This window comes from Acinonyx jubatus, chromosome A1, assembly GCF_027475565.1.
Source record: "Acinonyx jubatus isolate Ajub_Pintada_27869175 chromosome A1, VMU_Ajub_asm_v1.0, whole genome shotgun sequence".
In the NCBI taxonomy this organism is placed as follows: Eukaryota; Metazoa; Chordata; class Mammalia; order Carnivora; family Felidae; genus Acinonyx; species Acinonyx jubatus.
In genome coordinates this window covers 78,815,624-78,833,184 of record NC_069380.1, presented here as the reverse complement: position 1 = coordinate 78,833,184, position 17,561 = coordinate 78,815,624, and the positions used below count along the sequence as shown (strand labels likewise).

At 50.8% G+C, this 17,561-nt stretch overlaps 1 protein-coding gene across 2 annotated transcripts in view; it reads right to left on the bottom strand.

The window, feature by feature from the left end:
• COL4A2 (collagen type IV alpha 2 chain) overlaps positions 1-17,561 on the bottom strand; it is a 172,749-nt gene that overhangs the window by 92,955 nt on the left and 62,233 nt on the right. The window lies entirely within an intron of this gene.

Genomic DNA, 17,561 nt, shown 5'->3' with positions numbered 1-17,561 from the left:
GTCGGGGAAGAGGGAGAGGGAAAGAGAAGGCAGAAAAGAGAGATCACCTATTGAGATTGGCACCTTGCTGGCCATTCTACCCAACATGCAAACCTCCCATCTGTGCCTTTCACACAGAGCGTGTCTCTCCACAATGGACGAAATTACTGTCTTTGAACCTCCTCTCTTTTCACACAACACGGTAGTTGCAATTACTTCATAGAAAGTGCTTGGCAGAAGAAAAAGTGGGCCGTTCCAGCATGGACAGCAAAGCTGGTTGTCTGTACAATCACTGGGCGGCTGGGGGCTTCCGAAGGGGAACGTTCATACGACCCGTCACGGATCGTACTCACGGACCTGAGGTCCTGCTGCCCCAAGGAGACGTGTCTCCACTGGTTACTTCCAAACCTGTGGAGGACTAGTCTGCACAGAACTGCTCGAGCAAGGAGCATTCTCTCTGTGTTACCATCAATAAGCTGTGGATAATTCGAGCATCACGAGATGTGTCTTGTTCTGGAATCACTTATGAATGAAAGCCAAGTGTATGGAAGATGTGGCAGTGGAGGGGTTCGGGGCCACTGGCCGGGCTGAGTAACGAGCACCCGATGAGCCAAGAAGTCCTGCTGGCCGTCTCCATGTCCCATGTGATGGGTTGCATCTCACCCTAGCAGAGGCACACACAAGCTAGTCAAACCCTAACCCACTGACTAGAAAGTACTGGAAGATGCCTAAGTGGATGTGTCAGATAGCAAGGAGAGGACCGCAGAGTGAACCCTGGCTGGAGTCACGCACCCAAGGACGTTCTTGAGTCACTGAGTACAGTGTTAAGAAGCAGATTTATGTCGGGACGCCTGGATGGCTCAGTCAGTTAAGTGTTCTACTGTTGATTTTGGCTCAGGTCATGATCTCACTATTTGTGGGACTGAGTACCATGTCGGGCTCTGCGTTGACAGCACAGAGCCTACTTCAGAGTCACTCTGCCCCCCTCTGGTCTCTCTCTCAGTTAAATAAATAAACATTAAATATATTAAAAAAAAAGTGGATGTATGTCAGCACGCCCGGGATGTGGAGCGTTGCTCTGGGGAGAGTATCTGGAAACATCCACAGCCCATGATACAATGGCACCATCAGGGAAAGACTTCTGACCTGGAAGTAAAAGGCTTTTCTGTTTTCTCGTGTGCACGTGCATACGATTATCTGTCAAGCTCTGAGCAGCCCATCCAAACCCCCGCTGTCAGGGCCATCCTTAAAAAAGCCCATCTGGTCATGGGGCCTGAAATACAAGTACTCAGTGGCTTCCTTTCTTTTTAAAAAATTTTTTTTTAACATTTATTTATTTTTGAGACAGACAGAGACAGAGCATGAACGGGGGAGGGGCAGAGAGAGAGGGAGACACAGAATCAGAAGCAGGCTCCAGGCTCTGAGCCATCAGCCCAGAGCCTGACGCAGGGCTCGAACTCACGGACCGCGAGATCGTGACCTGAGCTGAAGTCGGATGCTCAACCGACTGAGCCACCCAGGCGCCCCATCAGTGGCTTCCTTTCATTCTCAGAGAGGCTGAGCCCTGCACAAAGCCTCCCTCCTCCCACACAGGCTGATCTCTGGCCCCCAGCAAGGCCCCTGGCCGCCTGCTCCTTGCTCAGGGCTCACACCCGCCTGGTACACCTGGGGCACGAGCCACCGCCTTCCTCCTAGGACCAAAGTCCTTCTGTCTTCAAACATTCCTCTCTTTCCTCCACCTCCTGGCCCTACTTCCCCGGCTGACCAGCCACCAGACCTCCTTGGCTCCTCTCCCTCCTTGCCCAACACCCCATCTCGTCTAGGCCCTACTCAGCTGGCTGCGTGACTCTTTTCGGGACCATCTCACTGTGTCGTCAGCCTTCCCATCACTACACCTGGCTCCTTCAAACACCCTTTCCAGCACGTCAGGCCACACAGCAGGCCTGCGGTGGCCCCCCACCACCCTGCACAGAGCCTTCCCGCTGCACGGAAAGTCCTCTATCCAGACTTGGCCTGTCTCCTTCCTGCCCCTGGCCCTTTGCTCAGGATGCAGCCCCACGGGCGGGATGCACTCTGGTCAAGGTCATCTAGGGCCAAGCCCCCACCGCAATGGTGCGCACAGAGGCCTCCAGCACAGACGCTTGCTGTTTAAAGGGACTTCTGTCCACCCATCTGTGTTACGCAGACTCCCAGCGATTGTGCCCTTCCTTCTTATGTGTTAATTTTCTGTGTCTTTAATGGACTGTAAGCTCCTCAGGATGGGAATCATAATTCTTTGTGCTTTCTAAGCTTCATGCGTTTATTTTAAAAATATTTATTTATTTATTTCTCAGAGAGAGACCGTGTGTGTCGGGGAGGGACAGAGAGAGAGAGAGAGAGAGAGAGAGAGAGAGAGAGAGAGAATCCCAAGCAGGCCCAACTCGGGGCTCAGTCCCACGAACTGCAACATCATGACCTGAGCTGACATCAAGAGCCAGACACTTCACCGACTGGGCCCCCCAGATGCCCCCCGTTTATTTCTTATCACAGTGATCTGTGTGTTACATAAAACTTACCCTTTTAACCATTTGAAGTGTGCCGTTTGTTGGCATTGAGCACACTCACAATGTTGTACAGCCAACAGCTCATTGACGTCCTAAACGTAACAGCCCCCATGGGACAACACCGCCTGTGTCTTCCCCCTCTCAGGCCCCCGTAGCCTGGAGTTTGCTTTCTGTCTGGAGAATGTGCCAGCTCTGGACATTCCACGTGTGAGCGTGGGCATACACCACGTGTCCCCTGTGGCCGGCCCCTTCCGCGGGGCTTGCTGTTTCCAAGGTTCATCCGGGCCGCGTGTGTCCGCACGTCACGCCTCGGCGGGGCCGAAGAGCGCTCCGGCGTGTGGATGTCCACACTCTGCGTCCCCATTCGTGCTGGCGGGCTCCTGGGTCGTCCCCAGCTTTCGGGGACTGTGAAAAGCACCGCTAGGAATGTGGTTTACACACAGCTGCTCGAGGCCCTGTTTTCAATTCTCCCGGGCGCATAGGTAGGAGTGCAATTGGTGCTCCCTACGGTGACCGTATGCTTACTTCTTGGAGGAGCAGGACCCCTATTCCTTGCGTTTCTCTGGTGCCTCATACTGCTGGCGGGGAGTGGGAGGAGAAGGTGGGCACACAGCTAGTATTTCATGAACTCGGTGGCAGCAGAAGGCAGCGGTTCAAAGCACAGGCTCTGGAGCGGGAAAGCCTGGGATAGCAATGTTGACCCTGGGCAGGCCGACCTCTCTGTGCCTCCGTTTCCTCATCTGAAGGTGGAAGTGAGCAACCTGCCTCCCTGGGTTAGTGTAGCAGAGGAGTGAGTACATACAAAGCGTGAAGCACTGCCAGGAACAAAGAAAGCAGTGTCCACGTGTCTGCTGTTGCTCTATAATGACGGTAAATTAGGACCCCCGCGCCCCCTTGTCCGGGGGTTAGGAGATCCCCGAGGATGTGGGCAAGAAACCCAAGCTAAAGACACAAGTCAATCAGCTACAGCACGGGCGGTCGTAGCTTGACTTCTCCCCCATCCTTCCAGCGTCTCCCTGAACCATTAAGGATGCGGGCGGGCCTGTGGGGTTCCACCGTCACTGCCTTCTGCAGGAAGCCCTTCACCAGCCACGGGTCCCACAGTCAAGTTCCGGGAAAAGGCATTTTGCCTCTCATTATATCTGAGTCATGCATTAAAGGTCTCTTTTCTAAAAACTCTTAATAGTACGATTCTCTTGAAATGGTCCAGAATTACGGCACAAAGTCTAACTGAAATGGGGTGACTAAAATCCAACAGTAAAAACCTCCTTACCCAGAGAATTGAAGGGCAATTCAACAGAAACATCATTTCGTTTTTACATAAGGCTTGCGTCACACTGAATGACAGTCGTAAAATTATAATCCTCACATAATTTCCACACCCAAGTACTGCCATTTAATTTTGGAAATTACTCGTGGCTGGAAGAGTAATCCAGCATTAAGAAACCAAGCCAGTGGTAGGTGCGGTTAGATAATTTTATTTTTCCTTTGAGAGTCTTTTATTATTTATTTATTTATAAGAGAGAACGAGTGAGCGTGCACATGCGCAAGCAGGGGAGCGGCAGAGAGAGAGGGGACACAGAATCAGAACCAGGCTCCAGGCTCCGAGCTGTCAGCACAGAGCCCAATGCAGGGCTTGAACTCACAAACCGCGAGATCGTGACCTGAGCCAAAGTTGGAATCCTGAGCGACTGAACCCCCCAGGTTTTTAAATGAGCTTGTTAGAGACATGAAAAAGACAATCACACAAGATGAGCTTTATTCACCATTCTCATAAATTTGTGCTATTACAGGGCTCCTAGAGTCGTGTGCAGGTCACGTGTCCCAGGCAGGGGCCACCGAGGCCGGGTGTCCTTTCCTTCCTTCCTCACGACTGGGACTCTTCCCGTTGTTCTCTACATGGGGTGTGGGTGGGGTGACCCCGATCATAGCCACTCCAGGACTCGTGAACGCACACAGTCACTCCTCAGCTTTACCTTCTTTTCTTCTCTTTTTTAGAGACGGAGAGGGAGCAGGAGGGGCCAGGGGGAGAGACAGAGAATCCCAAGCAGTTCCCAGTGCGGAACTCGATCCCATGACCCTGGGATCGTGACCTGAGCCAAGTCAAGAGTCGGACGCTCAACCGACTGAGTCGCCCGGGCGCCCCCACCCTTAGCTTTACTTTCTTGGCGCTCAGCTGTCTCAGAAGCCGCACGTCTGTCTTCCAGGACTTGACTTGTAGTTGGAGAAAGAGGGAGTTGGGAGGGCGCCACAGGAGAGCAGATGGCTCCCAGGACAGGAAATATGCAGTAATTACTGCTGACCACAGTTAGACAAGGCAGGAGGGACGGGCTGTGGGGAGGGATTCTCGGCGTCCCACAGGGAAACGGGAATGCGCAGCATGGCCTTTCTTCCGCGTGGAGCGGGGCATCCGCTGCACAGTTCACGTCTGGGCAGAAACTTCACGAACACGCCGCAGACGAGGCGCCTACACACGCACACGGCCTCCGAGAGCCCCATGCATCTGGGACATGGCCTGTGGCCCCTCCCAGTGAATCCTAGCCCCCGTTCCCTCGGTCCTCGAGGGCCCAGTTCTGGTCCACCCCCCGGAACCTACCTTCCCCTGCACCTGGGACATGGGGAACAGCCCTGACACGTTTATCCAAGCAGCGGGTCCTCTGGAACAAAGCTGGGAGCATGTTAGGAAAGTCATTCTCTGGGCTCTTCTACTGGCTCCTTGCAGGGCTCTTTCCTCGCAAGGCGCTGGCTGACTTCTCTTCCTGCTGATTCTTTCTGCTCAAATCTTGTAATGTTTGATCCTGACTTTCAGTGTTGATTTCAGCCCCTTCCCTGTTCTGGAATCCCAAATCTGAGGTTCTTCACCTCCTGTCATTTACTGTCGAAGACTCAGATGCTTGTTTCTATCCCCCTCCAAATTCACCCTGGGAGGGAGTGGAATGTGTGGTGGCCAGAAGAGAGAAGCTTCTGGAAGAAGTGCACACAAGGATTCTCACCACATATGGAGGCGTAAGGAGCATTGAGAAATTCAGGGTAAATATTGAGGAAGAGCAAACTGAGACTGACCCAGTGAGCTGGAGAGAACCACCACACCAGGCCCGCCAACGCAGTCCATGGAGGGCAAAACGGGCCATGAGGGGGACGGCGGTGGCCACACATTAGGACAGGGGCACGTGGTCGCCATCATTTACCAGGTACCGGAGATCGTCATCTACCGCTAACTCTGTGACAACATCTCGATTCCGTCTTGCAGAGCCAAAGTGTGGGGCCGACAGAGGCGGGGGATTTCCTCACGGCCACTCAGCCAGTGAGAGGTAGAGCCAATTTCTCCTTCATAAGCATTCTGAGTGACAAGGGACACATCATTAGTTCCCTGGAAATTCTTTTAACTCAGTGGATCACTAGCATCATCAAACATCCTGCACCGATAACAGCAAAGCAGCCACAGGCATCTGTGGAAAGGCACCCCCAGAACGGCCAGGTCTGGTGACCTCTACCTGGCAAGGTTTTCTGACTGTCCCCGCTTTGCTAACTTGGAAATGGATGCTTCTAGTGGCTTTGCTACCTGAAGTCACACTATTTCCCACTGGCAGGACGGGCGATCCTAGGCCCTGGAGATATTACAGCTATTTTCTTAATGAGTGAGTGTGATGGGTGCAGCCAGGCCGGCATTCTGGAAGCATAGTTGCCAACAAGACTCTTTGAAATGATAACAAAAGTAACAAAAACAACTCCACATCACTACTAAAAAAATAGTACTTTTTCTATATGTGTGTGAATGAGGATGTATCATAAAAAGAAGTCTTCATAATTTACTTACAGCCCACATAATCGAATAGTTTCAAAAGACACTATTGGATACAAATAATGTAGCTCCTGCTTGATAGACATCCATCTGGAAAATAGACTTCCATGTCAGAAAGGAGTGTAACTCGAATTTGGCAGTGACCGCAAAGGCCCGGGATGCCATGGGAACAAGACCCGCCCACCGCAGCCGTCCGGCGAGGGGATTACTCACCCAGGTCTAACGGCAGGCCGCTCTGTGCTTTCTCAGGGCCCCGCACCCAGCCCTGACATATAGGATCCCTCTGGGGAAAGCATCCCGACAATGTGTCATCCGGAATGAGCATCAGGAAGTCCAAGGGCATGAGAATGGGCTCTCCGATCCCTAAAGAATGGTTTGTGACTGCCAGTGGAGTAACCGCAGCCGAGTTTATACGCGGACTTACAAAGCGTAAAACTGGGAACCCTAACGCAAAAGCTTTGAAATGCGATTTAGCGGGGCGTCGACTTGTGGACATGAGTCTGGACGGGGCTCTGTCTTCAACCTGTGGCACGAGGTTGGGGGCACCGCGTTGTCTGCTGGGCTCTCACCCGCAGAACCTGAGTGCAGTCTCGAGGGTGTCAGGGGTCCCTCTGGCTCTGACGTTCGAGACGTCAGGGTTCTTGGTCCAGGTTATTACGTAACCCCAGGGATTCCGTGGAGACAGCGGAGCCACCCACCTGCCACAGTAGTCTTCCCGGGATTCCCCCGAGGTCAAGCAGACTACAAATCTCGAGTGGGGTAGTTGCGTCTTCAGAATATGGTCATCCTTGCACCTTGCAGTCTGTGCATACAGAGTACACGCCCAATACGCATATAGAGTACACGCCTGATACGCACTTGTGAACAGATGGGTGACATGGTAATGCCGACAGATTCTTCTCCAAATTACTCCATGCCAAGCAAAGCAAGCACTTACTAAACTGAATTGGTTTGGCCAAGTACATGGGATTGTTGACTACACGTATTTATTAAACATGGACCTTTGAGAGAGGTTTGGGTCAGTAGGAAAGTAGGATTTTTTTTTTTTTTTGCTTTAGAAATGTTTCAGGCAAAAAGCATCTTCTACAATGAACAAGGAGGGTGGTGTAGACCAGATATGGCCGGTCCTCCTCTCTGGGGGCTGGAGTGAGAGGCACAGGACCAGGAAGCAGCATCCCATTCCTGGGGTCGGGCTTGACTCCTGGGGCTGAAACCTTGGGAAGCACACGTCACGCTCCCCGAGATGTGTGTACGCATGAGGACACGCGGAGGAGAGGAGTCCGTATCCCGGGCTATTTCCACCACCTTCCCTCAAACAGGGGACAAAGGTGGAGGTGAATGTGGCCGAGGGCCCCCGCGTGGGCTCTCTTGCAGAGGTGACGCCCACCACGCTGACGACCCATTCATCATGTGGCTCTGATGCCCAGCTTTGACACGGTCGCTCGCTACCGCGTGACCAGAGCGTGGTCACGAAGGGTGGCTTCAGTCCAAACTGTCCATGTGCAAATCCGTGTGAGTGTATGTGCACACGTGCTAGTGCCACAGCAGGATGTCGGCTACAGACTTGTGGCGTTTCCACGACTGTAAGTGCCCCCTAAGCGATGCATGGCTTCGCGGGACACAAAAGTGATAGGATGTTCTAACTTGAACGCTAGGACGTGATGGTGACAGCGTCGGCTCCTCTAGCCCCTTCTCCATCCAGGTTTCAATTCCACCCTGTATGCTGGCCAGTGGTGTCTCCTCTCACTCTTGGATGGGGCCAGGTCTCCCTGAAGATGCTCGCCTGTGGGGACAGGTGTGGGGGCGGAGTCCTGCTGGAACCAACATCAGCTGGGGATGTCATACGCGGGGCGGGAGGGCCCGGGGACCACGCGCCAGGACACGGTGAGATGACAGAGAGGGACAGGGGGACCCCCCCCCCCCAGAGGGCTCCTAGTTATGGGGCCTTTGCCTCTTGGGCAGGTGGGCAGAGCAGGCACCTGCAGAGGTGAGGCAGGCAAGGCAGCTGCAGGCAGGGCAGAGGGACCGGGATGAGGGAGGCGTGGGAGCAGCAGGCACGACGGACCCACAAGGGGAGCCACGGGCAGTCCCAGAAGCCGTGGAGACCACGCCGGTTTATCATGCACAACGTCTGATGTCAGAGCAAGTCTGTGCCTCACACGGGCACAGCTACGGCCCACGAGCCAATCAAACCCCCGTTTATGTGAAAGGGGAACAATTTTGTTTTTTGCTGACTCACCACATGGGAGCTTTATGCCAGATTAAAAGTCAAAATGCATTGCTCTCCGAGGGATAAAAGCTGCCCCTTCTATAAACACATTCCTTCCGACGGCATTCATCTTGCTCTGTGGTCTCCAAGGCGGCAGCCGCTCGGAGCATGACAGAGCACAGGGCTCAGCTCCTTCTCATTCAACGAGTAAAAATAAACCCTGAATTTTGGGCAGAGGCAAGGCCACGGTGCCAGGAGTTGAAACCTTCCCTTTTCAAGTAGTGTCTGGAGCACCGAGCCGCGCCCGGCACTCGGGATACCAGGAAAAGTCCAGTATCTCTCCTCCAAGGGGCGGCGGCTTCCCGGCCGGTGGGGGCAGGAGCCCGGCTGGCCGGCCTCGTCAGGGAAGGCTGTGCCGCCCCGTCTGTTATTAAGTCCTGCTCCGGGGTTTCACGCTGCGTATAGATCTTCCCTTACAGCTTATATTTGGCCTCCCAGGGTACAGTCTGAGGAATTCTATTCAAGTCAAGCTTCAACAGGACCTGCCTCTAAGTTTTCTCCTTGACCATTTTTGGTCTTTTACTCTAAAGGTTGTACTGTCAGGTTTCCTTAACGTAATCATCAAGGGATACCAAAAAGTCTATTTTTGGCCACGCGATCAACATGGGAGCTTTATAAACATCCCTGAGGCATACATATTATAATTGCACCTAAGTCTCTACACTATAAAGTGCTGCTTCTCTAATAAACGTTGAACGACCTTGAGCTGAGTCCAGAACAAAGTTCCGGGATCTGCAGAAAGAGCAGTGTGCTGGCTCTGTGTGCAGAGCCGAGCACCTGCACTGGGGCTCCGCTTTCAAAGCCAGGGCCTGGGAAAGAGGAAGCCTCAGGACCGGGCCTTAGAAAAGGAGATCATGACTTCACTGCCACGAGCCTACTTATTTGGCCTCATTACTTGCCTCTGAGTCTCATGGACTGAGATGTGTTCTGAAAAAGCAAAACTGAGGTCCCGGAAGGCATCTATACTTAGAAACAGGTGCAGGCCCTTCCACCGGCCCTGAGTTCCTCTGCAGCTCAGTGCCACCGATGGCCAGCGGCCCCCTCCGCACCCAGTGTGGGATTGCCGGTGGACAGGTGCGGGGTTTGCCCAATAGTCCGCCTGCCTGAAAGGGTACTGTTGCCCCACAGATTCCAGAGGCTTTCCTGATGCCAAGGGACAGGTGTAATGAAAGCACAAAGCCCATGAGCATATCATGGTTTTTCTTATCAGATGGATTTAAGGAGTGGCTCTCAAGACCTTGGGCAGTACAGATTTGGCCATCAAGGAGGCAGGGCTTCTGATGTTTAGAAAATACCACTTACGACAGTGCACCTGTTATATATGAGTATTGAGAGGATCTATTTAGGTGACTTTTCTGGATAAACATTTATCCATGTAACACCTGACCTTGGCTCACTTTCAATGGACACCTTTCTGAAAGCCCTTGACCCAGAAGGCCAGCATGGGGGGCCTTGGTCATTCTTTTGTGATAATTTAGATGTGCTTGCTCTCTGCTCTCTCCTGCCTCTCTGCCCCAGACTGTGATCTTCCTGAGGGTAAGAATCTTACCCATATCTTTTTTTTTTTTTTAATTGCTGTACTCTACACACAAAGCACTCTGTTTATGTCTGTGGGCTGGATGAAGAAGGCGGAGGAATGACACAGCACTTAGCCACCCCACACGGCACGTAGTTGCCTTATAAATGTCATTTCTAATCTCCACGTCAAACCTGTGGGGTGACCATTTTAATTTCCACTTCTATAGATGGAGAAGAAGGGCTCAGAGCTATTAAGGAGTGTGCCTAGATCACGTGGGTAGAAATGAAAGTCTCATGTTTTCCCCTCAAGTCTTTTAAAATGTGCTGTGGAGGGGCGTCTGGGAGGCTCTGTCTGTTAAGCGTCCGACTTCGGCTCAAGTCATGATCTCATGGCTGGTAAGTTTGAGCCCCGCATTGGGCTCCATGCTGACAGCTCGGAGCCTAGAGCAAGCCTCAGATTCTGTGTCTCCCCCTCTCTCTGCCCCTCCCCTCCTCGTGCTCTGTCTCTCTGTCAAAAATAAATGAACATTAAAAAAAATAATAAAATGTGCTATGGAAAGAATGTATTCCATTCGGCTCACCAGCAAGGATGCTATGGTGCGTGCAGCTGCTCCTGAGAACAGAGGCCCTCCCATAGGCGATCACACCATAACTGCTCTGCTTGAAGACACATGAAATGGAGACAGGCTTAGTAACGCAGAGAAGGGATTCTCTCCCTGATGTATGATTTCCTGCGTGCCAACCCTCTCAGACCGGCTAACCGGCTTCTACTTCCCGAGCTGTTAGTGGGGTCGTCCAGCAGCAGGACACAAAGAAGCCATGACGAATGTGGCAGTGGAAAACACAGTGGTTGTGGCCCACTGAAATCACTAAATCATCATGCATGGCATCAAGTTCCTGGAGGAATCACAACTCAGCAGAAGCAGCGATGTTATAAAATCTTGGCATGAGGATAAGAGTGATAACGATAACCGTAAGCTGATGATAAAGATGTGCTGGCCCTTGGCTGTGTGTATTATACACCTCACCCCATTTACCTCTTCGGGGTGTCCATTAATGTCTCTGTTTTCCCAGCAGGCACGCTGGGGCCCATCCCACAGCTGATGAGGGCTGAGGCCAATTCCAACCCGGGCTGGACCCGAACACTGACCGTTGGACAAAGAGTGGATTCCTGGATGCAGATCCAGGGGGGTTAAGAAGCAGTTGGTTATCTGAGTCTCATTTTCTGACCTGTCCCTGAGCCCTCTCTGGTGTTCAGTGGCGGGTGGGGATCACTTGTTCTAAGGACTCGCTTGCCAGTAAGACGTGTGACAGGAGTTGACAGCTCGTCACTCTTGATGAACTGGCTTACCCGTCGTTTCTTTCCCCTAAGGAACGACAGCATTTTAAGTTTTAGGAAGACTTAATTTTTTTTAAAGAATCCATTGGTTATTCAGATGTTTATGTGAGTAAGGCTAGGGGGCTTCGGTTCTGCTGCAGGGGGCACAAGGGAAAGGAAACCAGAAATACTGGTACAAATTCTTCCATTCTTAAACGCGCGCACACACACACACACACACACGTGCGTGTGGGCAGGTGTAGGTGATGGTCTCACCTCTAAGGTAGTGCGAGGCTCCAACGAGCTAGCACACGTTCAAATACACGTATACTTAACATGCTAACATTTAAAAGATTAATATTTAATAAAAAATATTAAAGCTGTAGAGAGGAGTAACTACAATTACTGTGGATTGGGCAAAGGCAGAGAAGTCCCTTCTAACAGATTTCTATAAAATAAGAAATGATACTAATACATGATGTCCATGCTGTTGGAAAAACAAAAGACCCTAAATAATGAAACTTATCAGCTTCACCCAACCCTCAAAACAGAAGCACCTCAGATTTCTTTCAAAATCTGCCCTTTTTAAAAGTTTATTTATTTTGAGAGAGAGAGAGAGAGTGGGAGCAGGGGAGGAGCAGAGAGAGAATCCCAAGCAGGTTCTGCGCTATCAGCACAGAGCCCGAGGCGGGGCTTGAACCCATGAGCCGTGAGATCGTGAGCTTAACCAAGACCGAGCCACCCAGGAGCCCCTCAAAATTTGCCTTTTAAGAAACTCAGTGGGGTTCACAGGTCCCCTGCTGAATGCAGATCTTCCCCTGCAGGATTAGGGCCTTGGAAAACTTGCTCTTTATTTTTTATTTATTTTTTAATTAAAAAAAATTTTTTTTAACGTTTATTTATTTTTGAGACAGAGAGAGACAGCATGAACGGGGGAGGGTCAGAGAGAGAGGGAGACACAGAATCTGAAACAGGCTCCAAGCTCTGAGCTGTCAGCACAGAGCCCGACGCGGGGCTCGAACTCACGGACCGCGAGATCAGGACCTGAGCCGAAGTCGGACGCTTAACCGACTGAGCCACCCAGGTGCCCCAAAACTTGCTCTTTAGAGAAGTCTAGCTCAATCAGTAATCTAGGCGTGGCAGGAGCACAGAGGGTGTCAGGAGGGTGTGAAGCCGGGGAGGCTGGCAGGAGGGCTGGCCTGCTAAGGGTTCATAACAAAGGAAAGCTGAGGGTGACCAGGGAGGGGGCGCCACTGAGGCCGGAGAAGAGGGAGGAGGCGGGCAGGCGGGTGCACAGATTGGCGAGATGCTCCTGTGGGCAGATGAGGTTAATATGCGGCCGTTTCCTTCCAGCAAATATGGAGCTCGGCTATGCCTCCTGCATAAGCAGGACCCCGACCCTGGAGCAGGCCCTCTGCGTCCCCCATCCCACACGTGCTCTGTTCCAGGCCTGGGACAGCAGTGCCAAGGGAGGAAGCAAGGTGTCATGCACGTGGGACGCAGCATTTGACCGCAGTGTCCTGGCTCTGGGCTCCGTGGCCCAGCCGTTATGGCCCCTCCAGACTCAGATCTGGGGGTGTGCCAGCAGGAAGGCATCACAGAGCTACTGCTGCAGCAGGGACTCTGCAAGCCCCCTCTTGTCCCTACCCCTGGGGCTTGGTGCACAGTAGGGCACACAAACATTTGCTGAAACGAGGGCTGAAATGAGCAGTGAGATGGGAAGGGGGCCGTCCTGGGCTCTTGCAGTGCGTGGCCACTCGTTCTCTCGTTGGGGCTGCAGCCCACCACGCTTGGGCCAGGTAACTGTCTCCCGTGGACTGCCCCTCGCGGCAGGTGCTCCCGGCACCCCCAGCCCCTACGTGCCAGGAACACCCTCTCCTTGCTTGTGACGCCAAAAATGTCTCCAGACTTTGCCCAGTGTCCCTTGGGGGGCAGAACTGCACTGGGTGAGAATGTCTGGTGCAGCCACGTGAGGTCTCTGCCATGCCTGTGGCCTAGGTGTGTGCCTACACATCACGGCCAAGTAGTTATACCCGGGCTCACCGCTGCCGGTTCTGTTATCTCCCTCACAAACCTGGAGAGCAAACCAGGAGGGTCCTCCCCAGGACAAATGAGCAGCTCTCATCTGTGATTTTGTCTACTGGTATCAGCACAGGGCTGTGCACCGTGAGCCTGGGAGACAGCAGTCTTGTCACCACGGTGGGGATAAGGAACGCACCAAGGGATCAAATTACTCGCCTTAGGACAGGGCAGATCAGATAGGAGATATTTTTCCTGGTCTTTCTGATAGTTCGTATCTCCTAAATAGCACACAAAGGCTGTCTGTAGAGAACACTGAACTCAGAATGCACCTGCTGGGGCTGATTTCAAAATGAATTTTGTCGCAGACAGAATCTGCATTAATAACTTCCTTGTAAAACAGATTTTACTGATCATTTTTGTGGCTTGTAATCAACTTGTTTTGGTTGCTGTTTTCTCCCAGCTCTTTAGATCAACGTTAAAAGGCTGCCTGATGTGTTGTAACTGTTTTTTAAAATTTCACTTATTTTTTATTTGAGAAACAGAGAGAGAGAGAAAGAGAGAGAGAGAGAGAGCACAAGAGCGCGAGTGGGGCAGATGGAAAGAATCCCAGACAGGCTCCATACTCAGCATGGAGCCCAACGCAGGGCTCAAACTCACGGCTGTGAGATCATGACCTGAGCCGAAATGAAGAGCCGGATGTTCAACGGACTAAGCCCCCTGGGGGCCCCTCATTTGTTGTAATTCTATAGTCTTGTTCCATCCTGGGGAACCTCCGGGAGTGCAGAAGTCCCGGAAGGAGGGGCTCTAGATGAGGGTAGGCCTCAGTTTCCTCACCTGCGGATGACATTTCCTAGCGGGATAAGGTTCCTTCTAGACCTAAAAGTCTCTTAATTCGTTCCATGTCTATTTTCCTTTGGACAAAACTTTTTTCCTCTTGTCTATATTTCCTTATGTTCATGTTTTATTTGCAAACCATGTGATGAGCAAATCTCCAATACTCATCCTTCAAGAGCAAAGAGCCAGTATAAACGAAGGTAAAACCCAAGAGGCATGCTTCTCACTTTTCAACAGAGAACGCAGAAAGCACTAGTCGCAGGGAACAGAGGCCTGACGAAGCCTGTTGAAATTCTCGATTTCACGTTATAGTTTGATTCAAGACAGCTGGGCTATCCCCTCTGCCAGAGTCATCTAAAATGTGACAGAGGTTTGAGCGTTCTTGCAAGACGTGCTTAGGTCTCTGCCGGGTTCCCACATGCCTGTTTGTTCTCTGTCGGAGCAAACCCTTCTCTTTTCCAGTCTGGGTTTTGACGGCTAACAAGGAAAACATTTCGACAACGTGCACTTTTTTTTCCCAACCAGAGATGTTCTGCAAACAAAAGCTTTGTTTAAATACACTTGTAATACGTTTAAATTATGTCAGTATGAAACTATTAACTATAAATTAGTCTAATTTTTATAAAGTATATATTAAGAGGATTTTACTTTCTTTTTTTAAAGTTTATTTGTTTTGAGAGAGAGGGAGAGAAAGAGAGAGAGAAAGAGAGAGAGAAAGGCAGAGAGAGAGAGAGAGAGAGAGAGAGAGAGAGAGAGGATCCCAAGCAGGCCTGATGCAGGGCTCAAACTACCGAATCGTGACACCATAACCTGAGCTGAAAATGAGAACTGGACACTCAACTGACTGAGACACCCAGGGGCACCAATTTTATCTTCTTGAACATGTTTTTCTATCACCTGAAGTTTTAGTATTGCTTCACCAAGTTGAGCTCAACTTGATGAATCTCTCCATGATCGAAGCAGAACCAGGTGTGTGTGTGTGTGTGTGTGTGTGGGTGGGGTGATTCTTTGAAGAGGTGGCCACTGGGGCTTCTTTTGAAAGCTCTTCCTGTGATCAAGTACTGCCATTTTCAGCGGCCCAGGTGTTCCACCCCTCCCGATGGCACAGGCCTAACCGTAAGGATGTTCACCCAGAAAGCCAGCCACCCCCAGCCATATCCAGTTGACTCACATTTTCCATGATAATGAGGACACCAGGGAGAAGTAACACATCCACGGTAATATCCGCCGTTTGTTGAACACTGAGAGCATGCCAGACACTGGACATTTAAGCATTGAAGAATATTACCTCTTTCGAACTACCTCGGGTGGGTATTACTATCCTACTTTACAGAGGAAGAAATTGAAGGCCAAGGAATATATGTGAGTCCCCCAGGGTCTACAGACATAAGCGGTAGAGCCGGAAATTGACTCCAAAGTGAAGACTTTTACCTGCCCTTCTCACTCCCACATACTAAGACCACGTTACATCTCAGAGTGAACGCTGCAGTGCACGGACACCGCATTTTCTTGTACCGTGGGATGTCTTCCATAGGCCCCACGTGAGTAGGTAGGTCCTGACGTGAAAGGGCTCTAGAAGGAAAAGGGCTTAAAACCAGGGCTTATATGAATGCATTCTGGGACGGAACAATGCTACAAGGAGGTTTATTGGCAGAGCTGCTTAATATCACCCCTTGATCTACTAAGAATAGTCTTAAAAAACTTCCAGTCCATTCAGGGGGTTCTTGAACTTTGGGAATGCTTCCGAAGAGGACAGAAAACCATGCATTTAATGGAACTCTGGTGGTGTAATCAGGACAAGGTTACAAGAGTCGGGTGGGGCGGGTGAACACTGAGAGGAGCAGGGGGGCGGAACCGGGTGGGAGCAGGGCAGCTGGTGCTGAGGGAAATGAGGAGAACATTTGCCATATTTGGAGAGCCTGCTGGTTTTCAAATAGGAGATCTGCCAATTCATGGAACAGAGCTGCCTCCAGAGGAGAAGAGAGAGAGAGCATAAACGCAAGCAGATGTGGAAAGGATGGATTTTTAATTTACAAAATTGTGGCTTTATATATTTTTGTTTCTTCTCTGGCTTCGTGGTTTTGTTTAGAAAAAGAAATCGTTGATGCAGAAATTATAGGTTGAAGAAGAAAAGATAATTAGGAACAACTGAGTTTCAAATGTGCAACCTCATACCCAGATTTTAAAGGAGGCCCTTCAGGAAAAGTCAAGAGTACGGGCTCCTGGATGGGCTTCTGATTTGGTTTCCTCAACTCTAACGATGGAACTTTGGACAGCTCACTTCATTGTTCTCCATTTGATTTCCTCAACACACGCCAGGGGCCACATCACAGGCTCTTGGAAGGACTGTGAATTAATGAATGCAAAACACTTAGCAAGCACCTCGCCCAACGTAAGCCATCAGTGTGTGCCGGGCACCATCATAACACACGGTGACCCAACTGGGCCCCATTTTCTGTGTTTTCCTTTCACGCACAGCATGTGCTAAATTTGAATACGATACAATTGTCTTATTAATAAAACTTCAGTCCAGTTGCAAAGTCTCAAGCTGGGTAATTTGAGGAGTTATTCCAAATTCTGTAGTCTATGGTGCAGACACACAAAATCTCTGTCAAGTGCTACGTTATGTCCTTGAAGAACTCTAGAATCCACAAGAGTAAAAATAGAAGGGATGCTCACCTTAGCACGTGCCTCATCAATTTGCAGTTAAAAAGTGGTAAAAAAAATCACAGAGATAGGAAGAAGCTGATTTAACAGATGCTGAATGATGGAGGCGTTAAGATGTGACGGACTTTCATACAAAATTCAGCAGAGTTAGAATTTCAGGGGTACCGCAGATTCCCAGAGTCCTCAAGCTCTGCATGGCAAGGCTCTGTGAGCCGTGGCTCTATGGGAAAGCATGCTTCTCAGCCTGGGAAACCCCGTGGGTGTACTGAAGCCACACACAGAGACAGGAGAGAGTGAAGCCCTTTGTTTAAATCCAACATGTTACGGAATTTCTCAGTACAGTGCTTTGAGGGTGATGGCTGCTCCATATCTGTGATTAGCTGATCCCGTGGCGGGGGGAGGGTTAGGTCATCAGGATTCTTTTGTTAATTGCAAAAACAGGTAGTGGACATCCCACCTCTGAGAAACACTATGCATCCCAAAATAAATGTTTAGTCACTAAACCATATGGCTATTCAAAAATGGAGTAGATTGCTCCATAGTGGCCAACACACGACAGGAATGCACACCAAAGGTTGGAAGTAAAACCATGTGAACCAGAACAATAAT